This window comes from Lagopus muta, chromosome 10, assembly GCF_023343835.1.
Source record: "Lagopus muta isolate bLagMut1 chromosome 10, bLagMut1 primary, whole genome shotgun sequence".
Taxonomy (NCBI): Eukaryota; Metazoa; Chordata; class Aves; order Galliformes; family Phasianidae; genus Lagopus; species Lagopus muta.
The window spans coordinates 4,299,134-4,323,311 of record NC_064442.1 but is presented as its reverse complement, the minus strand read 5'-3'; the positions used below and the strand labels follow the sequence as shown (position 1 = coordinate 4,323,311).

General features: G+C 38.1%; 1 long non-coding RNA gene across 1 annotated transcript in view; it reads left to right on the top strand.

The window, feature by feature from the left end:
* The window catches only part of LOC125698250 (uncharacterized), a 43,150-nt gene that overhangs the window by 17,410 nt on the left and 1,562 nt on the right, over positions 1-24,178 (top strand). The window lies entirely within an intron of this gene.

Here is a 24,178-nt window from a genome sequence, read left to right as displayed (position 1 = left end):
CTAAACCAAAATGTTGATGACCTCAATTCCTTTAAGAGTGTGTTTATGCAATAAGATTTTGGTGTTCTCATGTTGCATCTGTTGTATTAAGGTGAAAGTACTCCCTTTTAACACATTTTAAAAGGACTGAAATTAGTTAATTTAGTTTTCAGCTCTTTTAATCAAAACTTATTTGTGCATCTTGCATGAGGCAGATGCTGCCTTAGACCTAAAGCGAGAAAGATTCATAACCTAAGCAATGGCTTGACAAACAGAGGTGCTTCAGATCATAATTATTATAACCACAAAAAGCAGGTTTGTTGATACCTTTTTATCCTTAATATATTTTAAATTGTTTAGTTGATAGCATACTTGCTATGAGAGCATGTGTAATGTCTGTTTGATAAGTGTCTTCTCACACCCTGAGGTCTTTTGTAGGCAATTTGCATTCTACAATGAAAGAAATCAGCTGGAGAGGGTTTATTGTTTTGAATAATAGAAAGGAGTGTGAAAATATTCCAGTCTTGCAGATGGTGTTGCTCGTTAGCCCTGAACACACACATAGAAATATTGTTTCCCCTTAAGAAATAAGGGCTCCCCATCTTTCCTTCACACAGGATATTTATAGAGGGGAAATCATAATTTGGTTGTAATCAGTAGTTATTGTTGAAAGAAAAACTAATGGATAAAGTCCTCCTTTGAACTTCAGTATGCTGGCTAGTTTAGAGGTGGCATAAAGAAAATGCCTCCTTTCATGGCTCTTGTTTGAATACAGTCCTAGATGTCTCTATCAAAACCCGCTGTTCTATGAAGAGAAAAACATAAATCTCTACTTTTTCACATAACAGCAAATAAAATCTGTTCTGATAAAATTTCGAACATAGAGAAAGAGGTAGGCTGTTGCAAATGTTGGTCTAAAATCTGGCATACATAAGTTTCATGTGTGTCAAAAAATTGAAGATGCTGAATGGTGAGTGTGGTGTGAGAATCAAAGTCCATTTGAAGTCTTTCTAGTGTATTCAAGGTTCCCTTTGACTTTCATGGCCTTTGGATTGCTTACATCAGGGACTGAAATATGACTTTAATTACTTCCCCAACAGCCATCAGTAAGAACATAGAAAGTACTTAGTTTTATTGATGGAGGACACCATGCTAAGGTGATTTTTAAGCACAGAGTAGTTCAAAGAGAACAAAGAAGAGTTTTCAAGATCATACAAATTCAAAATTAAGATTCTGTGATCTCGTGACCTTGAAAAACTCCATGTGAACCTAATGATATCTAACAAAGCAAAGTGCCAGGCTTTGCACTTGGGTTGGGGTAACCCCAGAGATGCATACAGACTGGAAGAAGAAATCCTTGAGAGTAGTCCTGCGGGAAAGGACTTGGGGGTTCTGGTAGATGAAAAGCTTCACATGAGCCAGCAGTGTGCACTTGTAGCCCAGTATCCTGGGCTGCATCAGAAGAGGGGTGGCCAGCATGGAGAAGGAGGTGATATTCGCTCTCAATTCTGCTGTTATGAAGCCCCATCTGGAGTACTGCAGCCAGGTCTGGGGCCTCCAACAGTGGAAAAGTGGTCGAGCTTTTGGAGAGGATCCAGAGGAGGGCCACGAAGGTGATCAGAGGGCTGGAACACCTCTCCTGTGAAGACAGGCTGAAAGAGCTGGGCTTGTTCAGTCTGGAGAAGAGAAGGCCGTGGGAAGACCTCGTTATGACTCTCCAGTATTTAAAGAGAAATCATAAATGGGAGAGGAAGTCAACTTTGTGCGTGGGTAGATAGTGAAAGGACAAGGGCAAATGTAAAAAAACAACAACAACAACAACAAAAAACAAAAACAAACAAAAAAACAAGCCAAAGATTTTAAGCTAGAGGGAGGGTTTAGGTTAGATGTTGAGGGAAGTTTTTCACTGAGAGAGTGGTGAGGTGCTGCCCAGACAGGTTGTGGACGCCCATCCCTGGAGTGTTCAAGGCTGGGTGGGATGCGGCTGGAGGCAGCCTGATCTAGAACTTGATCTAGTTGTTGGGAACCCTGCCTGTGGCAGGGGTGTTGGAAGTTGATGATCTTTCAGGTCCCTTCCAACCCAAGCCGGTCGATGATCCATGATTCTGTACCTGATCTGTAGAAAAAAAAAGAACCTCCTAACTGTTAATGCTGTTGCTAGATGCTGCAGCTGATAACAGGTTTTTCACTTTGAACTTTTGATTGATTCCAAACACTTTGGTTCTGTAGGAGGCTGTAGCCAGTGGTGACTTTTGCCCAAGGTAGTCATTATTCCTAGAAGTTGAGCATGGCAAAACAATAAGTTGCATAAAATGATTGAAATTAGGGATGTTTGATTAAATTACTTCCAGTTAAGCAGTCGTTTTCATATTGTTATGATAATTTATAGTATTCTGTACCTAACCTTGGTTCACAGCAAATCTAGTCCCAAGTTTGCACTCACTAAAAGTGTTCTGGGAAATCTCACTGGAACTGAGAATGGCCATAATCTCTTTACACTGCTGTATCTCTGACCCTTTCTCCTTATTCAGTGAAAAGGAGTCTTTGCAGATACGGATGCATGTATCTAAAAATTCCACAGTGAGTAATTGGAGGTGGACAGATATGGTAGGAATAAGCATAATAAAAGAATTGAGAGAAAGAATCTTTCTTTCTTCATGGCCTTCTAGGTCTTCTGTGTGCTCTGTTGAATATCACCTACTTGTCAAAACCTGTCACAACACAAGGAATTAAAAGAAGTCAGTCTTGCAATACATGCAAATTGGAATGAGCTACAGATTTCTAGAAGAGGTAAAAAAAAAACCAAAAAACCCAACAATAAAAACCAAAAAAACTTGAAATGACAGTGCTCTTATTAAATTTAGGCATTGAAAACCTGTTGTGGAATTACAACTACTCAATACCAATTGCATTATAACCTTGCATGATTTATAGACTTACTTTGAAAATAGTAAGAGGAAGTACAATACCTGACTTCCTGATACTTCACAGAATTGTGCATAATGGAGTTATCTAATGTGTCTCTTTTATTAAACTGCATTTCATGGGTGGTGCTGAATTGTTTAGGTCAATTAAGTACTATTACTAAGAGACTGGAGTGTAGAAGGCATTAAGCATTTGCAGTGTAGAAAAAAATAAAATACTGCTTGTGTGAGAGGCTTTTGGCCTTTGATTATAACTATCAAATTATGTGTTTTTTATTTTCTGTGCTGTATTTGATGCCGATAGATTTATGGAGGACAGTTCCACCTCCCTTTCTAATGCCCAGCTTTTTGTATTTTGGAATGGCTTACTATTGTATGTAATGTCCATTCCCTTTCCCCCAGCTTACCCATATTTTTAGTTTAATCTATGGGCAAATGTCTTTGGGATTGCTCCCACTGGCTATTGAAGTTACTTTTAGTCACTGAGGTTTTTACATGTATCTAATGCTGGTTCAGAAATAGTTGCAACAGACTCTTTCAGTTCAATTTCTGCCTCATCACTTGGCATTCTGAATGAAAGCACTGTAAGCAAGGCTGGCGAAGTGAACGCTTGTAGAACATATAATTCTAAAGCCTCAAAGTCTTCCTAGTTTAGGGCTGAGATACGACAAGGACAATACGGTATGGAAGAAACTGTACTGTGTGCATGGCATGGTGTTTTTTTCTACAGATATCTGGCTTAACTTCAATGGTGGAAGCAGGAGATTGAGCTAGATAGGCTTAAATCTGTTCTCAAATAGCTGCATCAATTGCATATTCCTGTGGAACAGTCACTCTGCTTAATAACCTCCAATGCTGGTGGTTCATCAAGATATTGATTTTAAAGCTTTATTGATTGTTTATAAAACACTGCACAGCCACTTTCCAAGCTATTTAAGTGATTTGTTTGTCCCATATATTTTACAATGACGAGACTATTGAAAATCCCTGTGCAGATTCACTCAGACCATTACACATTATTAGTTTGCTCTTGCAGAATTTCCCCTCCTCCAGGGATTCAGAATGTGAAGCACCTTGCTATCGCAAGGTCTTCTATGGGGTGTTTGCTTTATATATTCTCGTAACAGGATAATTATATTGCTACCTGAAACACTTTGGCATGCATGCAGGGAGCAGGCTCTGTGTAATAGTGATTGATAGTTTGGGTTTAAAAATAGTTACGGTGCATTAAAAATATACTGACATTTATTAATTTCTACAAGGTTACGAGCATTGAGATTACAGTGGAGGCTTCAGGAGCTAGCACAAGTCTTCAGATTGAATCAAGCACAGTTGGTGCTCTTCCCATCATATTTCTCTTTGCACCTGTTTATTTCTGGGTAGACTGCCACCTTTTGAGCCAACTTATTCTTTATTTTTAGTAGCAACCATCTAATTAAAAACAAAAATCAAGGAAGAAAGCCTCTAAAGTTCCAGATCTGAAAATATATGTATAAGGATTTTAAAACTTCCTAGATCTCAATGTACAAAATCATTAGGCAGCTTTGAAAGCGCACGAGTCAGGGTTGTCTTCCACTCCATGACGCTGGCATGAAAACCAGAACAGACTTCAGTTTTCTGCACTTGGCTTTGGCATATTGTTTTTGGGATGTTCTTTAGCTGTTTGTTACACTCAGGTCACACTTCTTTATTTTATGATACTGAATGAAACTGATAGGCTACCGTGTCCAGATAATGAAAAGTTTCAGAAGTGGCCGTACTGAGTGAATGCATGCCTGTGTGTCAGAACTGAAGACCTCCCTATGTATCCTGGCATAATGAGTTAAGCTGATGGAATCAGTTATGTTTGATTGTGTCAAAAATGGCATCTGATATTGAAGTAAATGAGAGATGCTCCTTGCAGTAAATATTTGATTTCTCCTCCACACTAAAATGATCCTCATCTTCCACTCTTATGCTTAGATGACAAACTATTGTATTCATTATAATAGGGCCCGTAGGAAGGGTTTAAAAAAAACCCAAAAACTGATTTTCTGTGCTGTTTCAAAGTCCATTTACAGTATAAACCAATGCTGCACCTACAGTTCTGGTGGTAAATATATTGTCCAGTGAAAAAAGAATAATTTGCTCCCAAACTTTCAGTGACTAATGTGATGTGTGTAGCACTTCATAATACTTACACATTCCACAGTCCTAGCTATCTGCAGGTTAGACCTAAGGGATACACTTCAGAAAAGTTACATAAATAACTCTGAACCTTCGGCTGAGAAAATGTATACTTTGAACATGTTGAAACTATCCATATTAAGTCAGTTTAGCACTTTGATTAAAGAGTTTAATCAATCACCATCCTAAGCTGTTTATTAATCACTTTATCAAGCAGTTGATGCATTGCTGGTTTTAATAGAATCCATTTATTTTGATTTCTACCTACTTCATCTTTCCAAAGGGCTTTCTGAATCAGCTGTGATAAAAAAGCAAAAAAAAAAAAAAAAAAAAAAAAAAAAAAGCAAAAAAAAAAAAAGCTTGGTTGCATCTAAACACGGAAAGGTAAGAGCTCAGACCCCCTTTGCACATACTTCATTATCAACATTCTACACTGACTTAGACAATTTATTAAGGGTAAAAAAAAAATCAACAAAAAAACCTGCTTAGAGTGAGTCTTCTGGTGAACCACACGGTTTAGCTCAGATAAACAGAGGCCATTCGTTTGCTTTCACACCTGACAACCTCATGATATACGATCCTAATAAGATTAATCTCCTACCTCCACCTCCCCCCATACCAACACTTTTGTTTTGTTTAGTGGCCTGACTTCGTGATCTTCTCTTATTCCCCTCATTGGGTGCTTTTAATGCTTTTGGTTTCGGTTGATGGTTAGAAGTAAAACAAACAAACAATCCCCCACCCCACTTGCAAGGACTCTCACATTCCAAGGGAACGACATTAATATAATAAAGAATACAAAGTAAGCAAGGAAATATTCATCACAAAGCAGAATGTACATTGAGCAAATTCCTCCTTCATGCAGTTACCTTGAAAAGCATTGAGTATGTGGATGATCCATATCATCAAATACGTAGTTGGTAAATTATGCAGAGAGGAAACAAACAAAAGCACCGAAGGAGAATCCACAACTTAGGCCGCAGTTTACTTCTATTCTGTTGCCTTTCAGGAGGTATCACTTTCCTCTTGTTGTCTGATCTCTGAACTTCAGAAACCTGGGGAGAGGTAATCTGAACAGTTTTGCCTGACTTGCTTTCAGTAACAAGCATTAATGCATGGCTTTGAAATATGACATGCCTTAGTATCTACACAAACTTTATTTTGAGCTTCATGCCATGTTAACAGTAATATAAGCTTTTTTTTTCTTTTTTCCAGTAAATGTTTTGGAAGTCTTTAGAAATATGAATTCTTTGGTGGGAATATAAAAGTACACATGTAGTTTGAAATTCCACTGTGTTGTTTACATCCCATGCTTAATAAGATGGTACAGCAGGAAGACTCAAGAGTCAAAACTCCTATAATGTATTTTCCCATTTTAAACTCCCATGAGAATTGCCAGGCATGCATTATTAATATGGACCTGACTGTGTCAGTTGAAGAGTCTCTATTCTTTCCAAGGGGGACCAATCACCCTTTTCTAAATGAGCTGAATATACATATTTTACATATGTACAGATATGTTTATGCAGCGGGCTGGTAGTGTCCTAGTAGGTTTTACTGACTTCAGTAGTTACAGGAACTTTTCAAACCTCTTGTACAAGCAGATTTGCTGAGGCACAGAGGGCATGTTGCAGAGAAGAGAGACCTGGTCCATCAAGTCGACAGGGGTGTTGCAATCCCCAGACAGAGGGACTGGGAACCTGTTGCTGCCTTGCAGAGGAGTAGATGCTGGTGAGATTGTTCGACAGATCTTTATTTCATGGATAAGGCTTTGCTAATAACATCTGATTTTACAGGCTTGCTGTTAATTATAAGACAACAGTGGAAGTGACCTGGAGGGATATCAAAATAGTGTCTTGTGGCAGCACTGAATCTCTGTGCTGATGCAAGCACCAGGTTAGAGCTCAGTACAAGCACAGGATCCAGCTGGCTATCGAGTGAGACAGCACGGTCACTGAGCTGCATAGCGGTAGTTCCAGAAATATTAATTACGGTTGTAAACAGCACTGCAAAATTAGGGATATTGTGGCCTCCCTGGGCAATGGATCGGCAGCCCAGCTGTGAAAACCACTTCCAGTCAGCTATCAATTGAGATGGAATGGCCATACAGCTGAATTGCAGCGTTTCCAAAAATGTTAATTAAGAATGGGCTGCTGCTGCGAAGCGGCAGCTTTGTAGCCCTTTTGAAGCCGTACTGCAGTTGTTAAATGCACTAAGCATGGTGCTGGTGAAACTTGTAAGTCTCCTCCTTGCATCATCCGCCAAAGTAAACCGCTAATGGTTTGAAATCAGAAGATCCTTCTCAGAAATTCAGAGGTTAATCCTGGTGCTATCAGTTCCTTCTTATATTTTTATTTCTTTACAGCACCGTCCAACTTCTTGCAGTTTGTCCTTTGAGAAAATGAGGTGTTGCTTAGGAGCTGAGTTGGAGCATCGAGACTTTATCCTGGCTTTACTTTCCATTTCCATTTTGAATCCCCAGTTCTTCAGACTACTGATAAGAATTCCTTCCCTGGGCAGCTTGATGTAGTGTGCAGCAACCCTTCCCATAGCAGAGTGGTTGGAAATAGATGATCTTTAAGGCCCCTTCAAACCCAAGCCGTTCTATGATTCTGTAGGTAACTGTACAGCACCACGTTGCTGACATTGGGGTGCACAAGTGTATCATGCTGTAGTTCAAACCTTTTCTTTGAGAGAAAATAACAGAGCTGTCGGCATGTGCTGGTATTCAGTTCTTGAGCAAAAGAGAGCTTTTTATTTTGAAATGGAGTCAACCTAATAAGCTTGAACATGTTTTTATTATTCAAAATGGTTAACATGGAAAACATGTATTTGTAAACAAAATATGTTTAACATGGACTTAAATATCTTTGGATAATTTATTAATGAATTTGTTGAAGTATAGATAGGACTTTACTATCTGAAATATGACCAGCCAAGCACAGTAACCACCCTCTGAAAACACTTCAGCAAGTCATGAATTAAACCTAATACATGTGAAGATGCGTTTCCTATTAATGGAAAGACAGATGATCTAATAATAATAATGAAAAAATAAAAATCAGAAATAAGAGTTTAAGTTCTGTTCATGGCTTTCACTGCTCACTGCCCTGAGTGAAGTCATTTCACATCTTTTTGCCCTTTCTCCTGCCAGCTGTTACAACCTAGACATACATAGCTTGCTCCAGAAGTAATGCCTCCTATTTATTTCCAAGGAAACTACAAGAGATACAAAGAATACAAAAACAATTATTTATGTAGCAAATTCTCAGCTACAAAAGAGTGTTTTTGCAACATTGTCACCACCATTAGCTGTGTGTTTTCACCAGCAATGAACAGGAATCTCCAAACTGAACTCATCAATATCTACAGCAGCAGAGGTGACGCAGTGTCACTACTGCTGAAGTGCAGTGCCCACTGCCTCACCGTGCCAGCATCCACTCTTTGGTCTCCCTAAACATTTGGTGAACACTGATGAATGTCAGTGGGTGCAGTTTTTTCTGGGTGGAGAGATTCAGAGGCACACCTTTTTGCTTCATATATGCTTCCATATTAGATGCCATTTTGTCAGACTGCCTCTCTGCTACCATCTGTAGCACAGAAACAAAATCTAATCGAATATTGGTGGGAAGATTCAACCTCTATTGCCATACCACCAACATCCACCTCTGATGTCAACATAATAAAATAGAAGGCATTACTTTTGGAGCAGCATCCGTTTTTATATTTTCTATTTGTATTTTACAGGCTGAATGCTTATATTGTGCTCTGTATTGGCTCATCACTTAAACTTCTTAGTGTTTGAGTTTAGCGTAGTGATAAAATAGGTTGTTATTACTTCTAGCTTTATCAGTTTGGTTCCAAAAAAAACGTAGTTTAAACATTCGATTTTCAGTAAGAATCAAAACAAAAAAGAGGCTAAATAGTCACAGAAATCACCGCAAAGAAGTACTTTTTTCCCTCACCAGTTGTTCTAACTGGAAAAAAAAAGAGCATGTCGATGAACCTTTGGGGAATGTCATGAGATGAGATTTTCTTGAAAAATTGCCAATAGTTCCAGTTGAATGCAGCCAGAACGAGCCAGTTGTAAGATCTCTGGGGTGGTATGAGAGCACGGTTTTTTCTTGTTTTGTTTTGTTTTGCCCTTTTCACTTTTGGACAGGCTGTATGTAATTCTTTGCACAAGTCTAACAGCTTATATGCAACAGATGGTAAGAACAGAAATAACTGCTCAATATTAGGTTTTAAACTGGTACTTAGGTGGGTTTACAGAAGACGGTGGTGAAACAGTAGGATAATTTTACTTAATGAGATCATTTTTAGAAGGGATGAATGAGGTATTTGGAGGTTAATTGTAGAAAAAGCTACCATCATCAGCTGATCTGTGGTAACTAATCATGTGGCATACTGGTAGTTTTAGGGAAGCAAATTCTTAAATTAATATGTGCCAAACTTCTCGAATCAAGCCAACTGTAATTTATGTGTATTTTACTGAACCTTGAAGAGTGTAGGGACAATTATCACGGGTCAGCATGCTGGAACTTGCTGATGTGGGTTCTTTCTGGTGTGGGGTTTATTATACACTTTCCCCTCAGTGAAAATTTGGAGATGTGCTTTGGAAAACAAAGCTGTTAACAAAATAGCACTGCTCTCAGAAAATAAACAATTCCTGGAGGAAAAAAAAAACAAACCTAAAGGATCAGAGAAGGAAAAATACGCAAACAAGGAAATCCCTCTTATCTTTCTTTTATTTTCTTTAAATGACAAATTAAAAAGGCAGCTCCAGGAACTCGTTTGAAAGTTGAGCAGCAGAACTGGGATCCGCTGGTTCTGCATGTCCTGGAATTTAACTTCATAACTGCTTGGTAGTATCATATTTTCAACGCTTCCAATGATTTTCACATTAATGTATTAAAATTTATGAGCACGTGGTTATCTGGAGCTTTCTGGAGAGTATCAGTGAGGTAACAGCAAGGTCTAAACTTTGGTAGATAACTGGATCTCTACAAGAGGTTTATATAGAAGAACTGTAAGTTCAGGGGAGGGCAATACAAGTTTTCAGATGAAGTTTCAGTGAACACTGTTCACAAATACGTCATTAACAGATAAGTGTTTATTCTCTCTGTGTTCAAAATCTTTCAATATAGGGCAAAGCGTTTAGCATCGATTGTCCAGTGACTGAGGCTGTTGTTTTAGTCGAGGAGAAGTGAATTCTAGAGCTGCTGGTGATGATGGTTCCTTGACAATTCATTGAAACAGCTATTCATTCTTTGGAAAGATTGTCTTAAAGGATAGTTGATGCTTTACGTAGCAATACAGAACCTCAAATGTGAGTTATTTATCTGTATGTGTGCCTTTGTACATTCCAATTCAGTGTTGCATTTTGCTCCAAATGTATGGTGTTACACAAATCACAGCTGCGTGCCTTCTCTTCCAAGGAGAAACGACGGCTTGTAGGTATAATGCTACAGAAAATGAATACCAGCATATTTTGAAAGGCACTCATCTTACAAAGAAGTTTCAGTATGGAAAATATTTTTCAGTACTAGCTATTGTTCATAATTCTTCAATTAATTGCTAATTATTGGCTGCATTTTTCTGAGAGATTGCATGCAGTTACTGCGTTAGACAGCATCAGTGAAAAAATAATGTATATCGGAAAATTTGCCATCCTCAAGAAGTAAATTGTTTGGCCTAAAATGGGCTGAGTTCTGCTGAGGTTCTTTGGATTAATAACTGTAAGAGTTGGTGGGAGCAAAACATGGATGTATGGCCATGGTCTGAAAAGGTCTATAAGTCTAAAAAGACAAATTCAGTGTAGAATTAGTAGAAAAATATTTTTTAGTAATATTATTATTTCTTTTCAGGATGTAAAATATTTGATATACATATTCAGAACACTGACATAACTAAAAAAGAAAATGATCATGAAAATTCAAAACTTAAAGGAAGAAAAAGCACCAATTTCATAGAATCTCCACTCACATCCCTTTCTCAGCAGGGCACTACTACAGTCTTAACAAGTAAAGTGCAAGATGGAAACATGACATCATTAAAACACTCTAATTAGCTTCTAATTTGTTCCAGAAAGGTATCTGGTTACCAACTAATTGATGTAAACTGATTAACCCTTTCTCCAACATCCCATTCGCCACTTTTTCTTTTTTACTTCCATAGAACGTAGTAAGGGTCAAGACTTTGTTGTGCTACGCACTGTGCAAACACAAATCAAAAAGATAATTCTTACTTCAAAGAGCTTACAACGTAATGTGTTGCAGGGGAGGTGATACCTGCACACAAAAAGGATTTGGAATGAGTGGCTTAACACCAGCTAGCACATTTGGCAGTGGTCTTATCCTAGCAGCAGCTAGGATAGCTGTCCTAGACAGTTCTGAGGTCTTTTAGAGACCTCAGAGGAAAATGCATATGCATATACATATTTTTAATGATTTGAAGGCATGTAATGAAGCATCTGTAGATTTTTCATACTAAGTGTGAAGGGAAAATGTGTGATAGGAGAAAGGTGATTGAAAAAATGTAAGAAGTGTGCACTGGAAGCTGGTGCTAATGGCTCTGAGGAGATGGAGCTCTTCATATTGACAAAGAGTTGGTTGGTGGCATGGACACGATCTCTGAAGGCCTTGGAAGTGTAGACAAATAGCTTATGTTTGATGCAGTTTGACAGGGGAGAGAGCAGAGGGTTGTAAAGAAAAGAGGGGATGTGCTCAAAGCTATGGACTAAAAAAAGTGATTTGTATGGAAATATTCTGAATGTATATGAGTGGAGCAAGGTTGTATTCCTCAAAGGTAAGGAGAAAGGTTTCTTTAATCACAATGCAAGGTGTTAATGCTTTTAGCCAGATTAGACAAAGCTTTATTTATTTATTTGTTTTAAGAAGCAATTAGAACACAGTTGTCTTCAGAGGTAAAGGCTAGGTTATGTGTCTGAGATGTAGGCAAGGTAGTAATTATTTCTGTGGTAAAAAGGAGCAGAGGGGACACTTGGTGCTCTGTTTGTTACGCTGCGCTTCAGGTGGCTCCTAGATCTGTGAGGACGTAATGAAAATAGATTTTATGTGAACAGTAGGGACATCTGGAGTAAAGACAGGTCTAGGAGTCACTGGCATGAAGGTGACAGTTGAATTTCTCAGCTGAGTTGGCTCGGAAGTGAGAGTAGGAGAAAAATGGGTCCTGTTGAGATAGCTCAACAAAAAGTTGAGTGGTGTCAAGATGTAGAAGATGAGAGGAGAACGTGAAAGCTGAATGTCATGAGAGTCAGTGGCAAAATATCACTAAGGACACCATATAAAACTGTGTCAGAAGGACTTTGATATATGGCATGGTTGGAGCTTTGGCTAAGGAGAAACCAGAGACCGGTGAAAACTGTCAATTGACTGTACTGGGCAGAAATTAGATTAGAAACATTTTAGGACAAAATGGAAGGAGAAACGATGGAGATACAAACAGCTTGTACAGTGAAAATGAGGGAACGCAGCGATTGGAAAGACAGGAGTGGGCTAGAGTGTTTATGTTTTCATTTTTAGATGAAAGACACTACAGCATGCCCATACTGTGATGGGAAGAAATCAGGACAGTGAGAGCAGCAGAGAAAGTCTGACAAGTTTGGAGTTTCTCTGAGTGAAGTCTGGTAGGGGAAACTCAGTGCAGTTCCAACATCTCTGGCCCTCACATCAAAATGTGCACATGGCAGCACATGATTTTCTGTGTGATTTAGAATGTACGTAATGTTGTATAAAGCAGTAATTGCAATATTTGTGTGCCCTTCTATTTTTCTCCTGGTTATGCTGTAAGCAAGTAAGGCCTATGTGTGCCACAATTTGATAGTAAAGGAGCAAATTTAATCATAATTAACCCTGAATTTGTTACATGAGTGTGGTCATTAGATAGTGTATGTATATCAGTTTTGCATTTTCTTCAACAAGCACTTCAAAGAAAATTGCATTTGGAGATTTTCCTGTCTTTTTCATGGAGAAATTGCTCTGATATGTCAAAATAAAACGTTGCATTTTTATGGTAACTGAAGGTTTTTATTGAAAAATATCAGTTCAACTGCTACCATGGTAGAAGTAGCTGAAACATTTTCTCTCATTTTTCTGCTTTTCATCATATTTTACTTGATGTTAAAGGTTTTATTTGATTTCACTCTTATTATTTTTACTGAGCACAAGATTTTAAATGAAATCTGTTGATTCATATTGACTTTTCTTTCCTTATGCTTTTTTTTTTTTCCTTTCACTATTTTCCATGTTACCTGTACAAATTTTAGCTTTATAAAACTTGAATGGTGATGCAAGAGGATCTGGATTCATCTCCATGAGCCAGAGGTCGCATGCTTAAATTCATGTCCATCACGCTGTGAATAAATTCTTTTGTTTATGCAACATTCTGTGCAACCACAACACACTTGCAGCTGAGCACCAGTTGGTTTACAGCTTTCTGTACCACTCTCACTTCTGGGTGGGGGGTTGAATGCATTGAACCCCACAGCTGGTAAAACCGGTCCAGTGCGAGGTTATTTGCATCTGAAAAACCTTGGTTCCAAGTGTGCTGTGGCTTGGCTTGCACATGCAAGCAGTGTAGGTTACAAAGCACAGCCTGAGTGTGCGTGCTTTTTGAGCACTAGTGCTTGGTGATGCAGGTGACAAAATGTGAAGAAACTTACTGAGCTTCTGCTGAAACCAGTGCAAAGACTTCCATTGGCATCTCTTAGTGATGGCGTCATTCCTAAACTTCAGAACATTTGTGCACATGTATTCGATGTGGGGGTTCATAATGGTTTCTCCATTTTTCTTTTTGAATTGGCTATGTTTTATTGCAAGCAAAAAAATGGCGTTTCACTCATGACCAAATAAAGGAAAGAATGGCAAGAAGCGTGAGCTTCTTTGTGCTGGTTTCACAAGGGCTCGCTCAATGAGTGAGTGAGTTTTGCTTTTGACTCACCGAAATACAAGGGAGAAAGGCAATGCTTTTTGAAGGGAGAATGTAGATAGAGTAAACACTGTTTTGGCAGAACTGTTTTTAATCCAGTACTTTGGCTACTTTAAATAGATGGTGGTTCTACTTTTATGGTATCTTAGCATGCAGAGTTTTGTGAGTTGAGAATGAATTCTTCAGCTCAATCAGGTGCAGATTGTGGGTGTTGAGAATGCAGCCCTGTTTGGCTACCTAGGGAGGTTTGCAAACAGAGAAACAAAAAGTGGTTCCTTGTTGGCATCCAGGACATGTTTCTGGTTTCCTCTGCAGTCTTGCCTTCCTTGCCAAGCAGCCATAACTGAGCAGATCTCTTGGTGCTGCATTGACAAAATATTTGTGAATCTGCACAATTTCATGTCCCTCTCCTCACTCCAAACTGATGCTTGTGGCTCACTATGCTTAAAATGTAAAGTCCTCAGACAATCCTAATCATATTGTCAGTCAGATAGTCATCTTCTGAAAGGGGATCCTTCACCTTTAAGAATGCATGTACAATAGTGATATGTAAGCAGCTCAAAGACTCAATACCCCTTTTTTCTGCAAAGCAAGGCTGGGTTAGGAAAAAATCAATATGTTAGAAGTAAAGGTCATACAAGGAAAAGTGACATGAAACAGTCTTCATGAAGGATATTGTTCCCTTAGTTCTGTTTGAAGTTTTCTTTACCCTTGTGCTAGCCTTCGAACAAATATATTTTGTCCTAGAATAGAAACATATTTTTATTCACCTTTAAAAATCTGTATTTTAAATATTTGTCTATTGGGGCATGTTCACGTTTTAGCTTGTTTTGTTTTTTTTTGTCCTATAGGTGAAGTAATCCTTGGAGAAAAGAATATTGTATGTGTGCCACCCCAGTGCATTTGCTGGTCAGGGTTCCTTTAGAAATGGAAGTATATAATGCACACAAATGTATTTGCCTATCTTTTTAACAGTTCTCAATTTACTTTTCAAGTGGGCCAGATGCACTACTATAGCTCTTAAAAGGGTCAGGAACATCTCCTTATTTCCCCACACTCTGTACTTATTGCTTGGGTATAGTTTTAAAGTAGTCCATGAACCCTTTTCACTCTTGCAACACATTTACCCACAATTAACAATCAAACCATCCTTACTTCATTCAGGCTCCCATTCTCTCTCTGCCTCATTTTCTCTGCCTCTCTCTTGATCTGCCATTGTGCCGAAAGCTGTTTGTGCCATCGCAATCTGCCCTCCTTACCAGCCACGCAACGATGGGGAGGGGGGAGAGAAAAAGCACACAGCATTCAGGCACTGAATAGCAAATTGCTCTTGAGTGTCCTTGCTTCCCCCATCTCTCCCCCTTCGCTCAGAAGGACAAGGGGGCCCCTGAAAGCAACTATACATTTTGCTTAGTGCTCTTGAAAACAAGCGTTTCACACCTGAAGCCTTTCACGGCAGCCCAGAAGCACCCCTTCAAACCACTTAATTGCCAATTGCTTCTGAGCTTGTTGTAAAAGTCCATTATGTCAGCCAGCTCTATGGCAAGTGACAAAGTATGGGAAATGAAAGAGTCCTCCTTGCGGGGCCAATGCAGTCTTAAAAATCCCCAGTTCATTGGTTTGCTTGCTGTTAACAGACAGTTACTGGCCACAGCCAAAGGTATGCCGAAACCTCTATCTCGTGTCGTTATTATTTGTTAAATGAAAGATGCTGTTTTCCTTATGTTCTTTCACATGTCTGTATGCAGACGTATAAGTAAATTTTGAATATGGCTGAGGAAAATATGTTCGTGCTGACCTCATCTGTACTCGTGCACCTCAGACTGTAGCCTTGCCACTATTGTTCTCTTCAGGCATTATTTTTACTTTTTTTGCGTTAGGTGAAATGACCACGATAATAAAAGTGATGATATTTTCAAGGTTGAAGTTGTGTTCCTTCAACATTAACAAACATGCAAGTAAGTAGTGAAAGGAAGAAGGGAGATGATCTGGAGGAGAAATGAAATAGATTATTAGAAACAAAATCTTACCCAGACTGAATCTTAGCTGTGAAGAATCATTTTGAGACTGTAAGCTTTCCCTGTGACTGAGCAGCTGGGTTGGGGGGCGTTTGGAACGAGCCAAAGTTTGTATGTAGAACTGTGTAAGGCAAGGTACGTGTGGCAAACATTTCTCGTTCCTATTTGCATATTTAACGTTTGTTGTTTTTATGATCCAGTCTGACTTTTGTGGATCTCCCTCTCATTTTCAGGAGTTCATGATTTTGTATTCATAGCAGGGGGAAATTCCAGTGGGCCAGTTTGCTTAATTGTGAAAGAATTTCAAGCGAATGCTTGAGAGTATTTTCAGGGGGAAAAAAAAAGAGACAGAGAGAAAGCTTGTGTACACAGTATGAAATGTGATTGTGGAAGCATTTCTCTGACCTATGATGAAATAACGTCATATGACATGGTGTCAGATCATGAATATCCAGTGCTACTCTCACTCAGACTATTAAGTATGGTGAACTGATTACTGAGGAGTTGTGAATCAGAAGAAATAATTTTAATATTTTTTCAGTAACAAGTTTAAGAAGATTTGCTCTTTGCATAAAGACAATTCATGGGTCAGAAAAGGGGTAGCATTAATTGCTTAAACTGTTCATTATGGGCTAATCACCCAGTTTTAATTAACACCTTTTAGTGGGTTTTAAAGAAAAACATTACATAAACAGATGCTAAGTAACTTGACAAAACAGAGTACTTTTGAAGACAAGTACGGTCTTAGAAATGTGTTTTATAGCATAGCTAAACATATTTATAAATTTGTATTCAGTTTAGGATCAAGTAAATGAAATGTGGGAAGACAGACCTCTCCAGTTTGTTAAGCCATGAAGTATGTTCCACACCACTGTAGATTCAGATTATTGCACACGCTCCCCCCAGCCCAGGTAGGATTTACTTCAGGAAAAGTGTAGGCAGTCTTGCTTTTCGGCTGGATTTGGAGATTATTTTCACTTGTGGTGTTCTAACTGATGCTTTAGTGGACTTATTAGATATGTTAGCAAATGCTTAAAGACAGTCTGATTTTCGTACATCAGAAGCTAATGGAAGTAATTCCCCTCACTGAGTATTGCAGTCCAAAGGCAGTAAGCCAACTTAGCAAACTTCACTAATAAAAATCTTTCACTAAAGCAAAGTTCTTAGATATTCATTCAATAAGTTCTATTGAAACTGGTTAGCTAGTGAATAATAATCATTTTTTCATCCTAGCAAAGTATGTAACTACAAAGTTGACTTATCTGTGAAACTTGGAAGCTGCTTTCACTGGAGCAGTGTAGGACTCCAGGAAGTTCTGTTGTCCAGCATTTGAGACAGGCTTTCAAAGGCCCCTGTACAATGGCGTAACAGAACAACTTTTAACAGTGTAGTTTTCTCTTGAGTCTGTAAGAAAAACACTCAGTTTAGTGAAGATATCATTGAGAAACTCCTCCAGAATCCTTCTTGCAAACCTCCTCCCTCCCACTATTTCTCAAGGTGCAAATCAGAGGACATACAATGTGATTTTTCTGAGCAGAGATGGCTTCTCAGACAGAATTGTCTTCCTTTGCTGCAAGAACATATATTCATCACTTCTTTTTATCGTGCTCTTTACAGCAATTAGACATTTTCCTATATATTTCACACTGCTATGTAATTTTTCCTGACAGCTCATCAGCCTCTTTGACTCATGACCTGTAATGCCATCCTTGTTTTTTGAGATGTTTGTTTGTTTTTTTCCCACCAGAAGATATGAGCACAGATTATCAGAGATGCATAAGGCCTATCAGTCATTTTTTTCAGAAGGTATCCAGTAATAGAGCAATACTGTTCCCTCTCCACCCACTTGTGATTTTTTCTTACTGATTTCCCTCAACTCCCTGAAAATAGCAGGTGCTTCTCTTCATTCACCTCCGCTTCATCCAGCCCATCTGTCTGATTCTTCTATGAGAAAGATTAATGGGACATAACTCACTTCATCTCATGGTTTTTAACAGATCAGGGTGGAGGGGTAGGTGGACATTCTATCCAATTTTAGATAGATGTTTCATGATGAGGACCTGATGATGATATCGCAGCAGTAAATTTGGGATCTTTCATACTGTTGGTCTGTTTCCAAAGTATTTCACAGGCTTATATTTTGAATGTCACCATAAGTAAGTTTCTTTCAACCTGTTTATCTCAAAAGCCATCACTACTGTATGAATTAGGTGTCTTAAGTGTAGTTTTGATAACGTTACTTTGGCTTTGTAAGGCTAAGTACGCATCCATCCCCTAGTTGGGCTGCATCCTCATGCTGGATCCATCTTGGCAGGAGTGTTTGTGGCAGCTGCTGGGATTGTTTGCTTTGAAACATGGTGGCCTGCTAAAAGTCCTTTTCCCGCTTTCTAACATACTTCTATTTTCCTTCTTATTGTAAACTTCACAATGTGAGGCTTTATTTGTAGTATTGTGCATCTAGTTTTTTTTTGTTGTTTTTTTGTTTTTTTAATAGTTAGATTTTGTGACTCTGAGTACTGTTTTTTCTGATTGTGGTCCTTTTGAAATAACTGAAAGCATGTCAGTAGGAAGATGCTTCTGTATGCACAACACCATGAAGTGCCCTGGCATCTGCTTCTTTCCAGATCTGTACCCAGTTTCTCTTCGAGGACTTCAGTAGCATTTTAGAGTTACGCGATGCAGCTTTTTTCTGTCCCACTCTAGTGGATACTCAGCAATGTTAGAAGCAGTGCACCTTGCCCTGAAGATTCTACTTTTTGTTTGAGTCTGCTGCACGCCTATGTATCAAACCCAAGTCAAACAGTTTATTCTGAAGGTGATACTTTGCCTTCTCTTGATGCATGTGTCAGCTACTGAAGCTGGCAGCTTTGCATATAAATGGCAATTCTGAAGAGCTTAGGTTTGCCTAGAAAATGAGTATGGTCATGTGTAAACACACTGCATTTGCAAGTGCAGAATGAGTACAAGCACCTGCTTTGGAAACTGTGATGATCATACCTGCGTTTTAAAGACATTGCTACTTAGAGACTCTCTTGAGAATTTAGCCCTAAAATTCTCACTGCATGACAGTTTCACAATGACAAAGTCTAATTTTCCATTCTGTACTTCCATCAGTTTTATTTACAAGAAAGAAAATAGTCTGCATATATAGCATAAAATATATTGAAATCTTTACTCTTTCAGAGTGTTGCCCACGAGTGTAAATCAATGCAAACTTTGGCTTTCATGTTTTGATGCCTACATCCACTAGGCTCATCGTTTTTGTGTCATGTGAATAAAGCTGCTGTAAAAGATGGTTACACAGTGTTCTAACCAAAGGGAATCCTCTGGGTACTTTGCTGTCTGCACAGAGTTCTTGAGTGGTTGGCTGTAGTCTGGCAAACCAGTGTCTCAAATAAACTTTGAACGTAAGGTGAGGTCTTAAGAAGAAGGGAATAAGCAGCTGTCTGAGGGCTACTCTTCCTCTCACGTTGTTCTAATAAGTTGAGTAGTTTTTCCTTCGTATTCCTGATTCCCAACCCACAGCTCTTATGCTTCTTCTGAGATCTTCCAGTGTTGTTCTTAGTCTTGTGTCTTTCTGTCTGAGGATATGTTTCACTTCAGATTGATAATGAAAGCATAGCAATATGCTGATTTATTTATTCATTTATTTATTTTCCAGCATGATGCTGTGTGATAGTAAAGGTCTGAGACCTTTACTCTGCGTGGGAAGAGAAAATCTTTAGTGTACAGATATACTGTTTGTGGCACCTCCTTGCTTTGAATCTTCATGCACAGTTTTCTCAAGAGTTAAGATGCTAAACATTTTTCGGTTCTCTGCTTCTAAAAAGTAAACAATAGGAAATAAGGCACTCTTGCAAATAAGTAGGTGTTAGAGAAAAACAAGATCCGCTTTATTAAGAAGCAATGCAAGCAGAGATGACAGCGTGCTGTGTCTATCTTTGTTTCTCAAATTCTCTTCTACTTTCAAGTTGGCTTTTGAAACAAAACATGTGCTGCATATGTTGTATAGAGCGCTGCCTACTTTTTGTGTTATTTTTTTGTTAAGAAAGTATACAGGCACCAAATCTTTTCAGTAAAGAAACTTTGAAATTCCATCAATTCCCTCATGTCATTCCAAGATGCAATGAATTTTGGTATTCACTGATCTTATCTAAGAGGCCAAACAGGCCAAAGCTCTAAAATAATGTATGCAGGAAAAGAAGAATTATGGCCTTCAGAATCTCAGTGGTCCCATGTAACCGTGGGACAGCGCTGCAAATTGCCTGACCTTCCAAGACCTTGGTGCCCACAACGTAAATGGAGCATACCAATCTATTGACATAAATGTGCATTTGGTGTGCTGGCAAGAACATGCAACTTCGATAAATAAACCTTCTGATTTGTGCCAAGGCTAGGAAATGGCATGCTTTCTATCAGTGCATCATGTTATTAGGGGACATCATGATGGGCTGCACTGCTGTAGGGATCTGGACCAAAGATAGCTGGCTTGAAATACAGAATTAAGTTAGAGTGTCAATTCAGAAATTATTCTTCTGATTAAAAATGTGTGTTCTGGGATAACTGCTTTGCCAGTAAAGCTATAAAATATATATTTATATATTTATCTTTTATCTGGAATCAAATCATTTAATTATGTAGACAAATAAAAAAGAAATAGGATGTATATCTGCATCCCAGAGTTAAGTAGATTTTTACAGTGTGCTCCAAATGCAAATACCCGCTGTAACAGGCTTTGTTGGAGAAGTTTGTATTTTTAAATTTAAAACTATAGAGGAAAAGCAAACATTTAAGATCCTGAATTTGTAGTGGTTGTTTTACTGCAGTGGATACCAGGTATGCCTCTGCCATAACTTGTGTTACAATTCAAGTTGTGTAACTATCTGTGCTCATTTCAATATATGTAATGCGGTACAAAAAGCAATCCTCCAGTTCTTGTGGGGAGAAAAAGGTCTTCTCCAGTGGAAATCTTTGCTCTGGATACTCTCTAGCACCAGGTGATACTTAATTATGAACATAGGGCTTCAAAAACTATCATGTAGCAAAACTACTCTTCCAGAGATACAGTAATGCTGTAAAATGAATCCAGTATTTGTTCCACTGGGAAATGAGTACAGAGATTAACAGGTAAAGAGCTGTGCAAAAGAACGAATTCAAGTCATACAGACGTGACCTAATGCTGTGAGATCTTCTCATTTTAAATAAAGGAGGTATTCTGCACATCAGCAAGTCCTTGAAAGTGCTTTAAGCTTTGTTTTAAGCTCATAGCCCAGCATATCATGTTCCTTCATAGCAATGGTCAACTTCTACCTGAATGTAAATCAAGTCCTTAGCTGTTAACTCCTGCAACTGATAGAAACAATTGCAAGGGCTCTGCTCCAAGCCACAGTAACTGTGTACATCAATAAAGCTTGACTGAAGTGTTCCTAGAAGTTCCTATGAGTCTGTTGAAATGTGTGTTTGAAAAATGTCATGACTGTCTTAAAAAAAGGCTGATCAGGACAGGGCTTTTACTTCATTGCATCCACCTCAAATGTACTTTGTGGAGAATTTTCGATACCAAAAATGTTGGTTGAAGAGTTTATTTTCTGAGTTCCTTGCTGAAAATATTTGGTATCATATTTAAAACCCCGTTTACCTACTAACATTTTATAAATTTGAACATGAAAGAAAATTTTTGTGAGGAAGTTTCGTAGCTGTAGTTAGACTTAAGATTAAACTTTGTCTGGGATTTTGCTCTGTTTTGGCATCTAATAGATATCTTCTTTTAAAATCTTGGTCATTTCTTCAACTCAGCAATATGACTTTGGTTTTCCAGTCAGTGAACCACAGGTCTGTAATTTTAACTTGCTCTTATATCATTTGCATATGTGTTGAGGAATATGGATTTGTTGCCTATAGAATAGTGGAACTTGTCAGATGTTTCAGACTGCTACTCCATTGGCAATTAAAATGTTTGGAGGAATAAGAGCTAGAATCATAAATCAGTTTAAGGCATGGAAAACAGTTGTCAAAGAATAGAGCATATTTTCTTTGAAATATTTGCTTTCAGCACAGAATATTTGTCAAAGGTACACAATTTATCTTTTCCTTCATTCTCCACCCATCAATTTTTCTTCCTTTATTTCTCAATCTGAGCTTAACTGCTGCTATCTATACTGTACAGTCTTTCTGACCTGTGCAGCAGCTCAGTAAGTATAGCACAAGTTCTTCATGCTTTATAGGGGAAAATGAAGTTAGAAAAATAATCAACTTTCTTATAATGGAGGGAAAAAAAAAAAAAGGGTTGGGGGACTTAACATGCATGATAGAACAGGCATGGACCACCAGAAGAGCGTGGTGAGGTAGGAAGGTGGTGGAGCTCTATTAGAACAATCTGATCAGAAGGCAAATGTCTAAAAGGAAAAGGAATCCAAAAGAGTGTTGAAGTGCCAGAATGCACCAGCTAATAACTTTAAATAGTTCATTGAGTCTTCCGGAATTTTTTTTGTTCTTCTTCAGAAATAATCTGCTTACATCGTTAAGACCTCAGCTAAGCTCAGTAACACAAATTACCAGATGTTGTATCCCCCAGTTTTTTCCATCAAAAGACCAACCACCAAGCTTGTTGAAAGAGAGAGGTCATTGTCCTTCCATGGCAATAAAACTATTTTTGCAACTCCTGACAAATGAAATGAGAATACCTTTCAGCTGTAGAGGGGATCCTATCTCCTGCTTCTTCCAAGTTTCCCTGTTTGGCTTTGTTATTTTCTAATAATGCACTCATGTGTAAGCTAATAATGTGAACAGAGGGAAAATGAAGAGTTTAAAAAAAAAAAAAAAAGAAAGAAAGAAAGAAAAAAAGCAGAATGAATTAGGGCAATTGAGGTCGCTCTCTTTCATTTTTGCTGGGAGGATTTTAGCCCTAGTTTTTACCTTATCGCTTATTACACAATTTATGATAAAATGAGATGTGATTCCATTCTTATTGTTGTGCTGTAGCCTATTGAACATGCATATATAGAATTCATTTCAAATTTAAACACTATCTTAATTATAAATTGAATAAAATGGACAACCTATCAGATTCCCTAAATTGCATTCTAACAAATAATTTCATTTCCCATTACTTTTCCACCAATGATATGTGGACATAACAATATTGAGCTTACACCCTGTTCCTTTACTTTAATTGTGCCAGAGATTTTGCTGAATGACAACTGTTCCTCTGTGGGCACGTGCATTGCTTGCCATTTGTTCCCTAAACTGTTTTTCAGTTGTTTAGCAAGGCTGTATAAAACCCTGGAAAAAACTTGTATGGGTTTTATTCTGCTTTGTCTTTTAAGCCTTAATCTACCACGTGCTCTGCAATTCATCGCTTGTAGTTTTAAATGCTCAACTTGGTGATGTTATTCAGTTTAACGGTGTGTGTGCAGCTCGGATTTTCAATTTCTGTGGGATCTGAGATCAGAATGGAGTCCATAATTTTAACCAGAATTTGGAATAGCAGCAAAGCAGATCTAAGAAAATAACTGATGTGTATTCATCACCATAATCTGGAATTTAGGTAGTATTTTCTTTAGATTAAGCTGGCATAATTAAAAAAAAAAAAAAAAAAAAGAAGAAGAAAAAATGTAAAACAGGCTTTAAACATTTTAATGAAGATTGCTACTGACTTTCTAGAAACATTAAAGAATTTGTTTGTGGAGTAAAGTATGATAAGGAGCAAATGCACACACTGAAACCAACACAGCACCAGTGGTGGAAAGGGTAGGAATATGAGGAACAAATGTAAGTCCTGACTGTTTGGTGAGAGCTGTGAATTATTAATTCTATATGAAACGTCTGTTCAGATTTGAACTCAAGTTCCCTGTTAGTTTGATTCATAAAATCTCTCAAATTGCAGTAATGAAATCATGAAAGTTTCACCTATTTTCATTACATAGCCTTTACTTTCTAAAAAAAAAAAACTTGCGTGCATTTTAAGGCTTCACAAAGAAGTCAGCAAATTTAGATTATTTTTACATGTAGCCAATGATTGGTTTTATTGAAAAATAGCCAAATACATTTAAAAATATATAATGTTTATTTTTAAGTGCAGTTTACAATCCTGATTTTAGTGTTTCTTTTGGCTTCAAAGAGCAAATTTGCCGCTGAATCCTT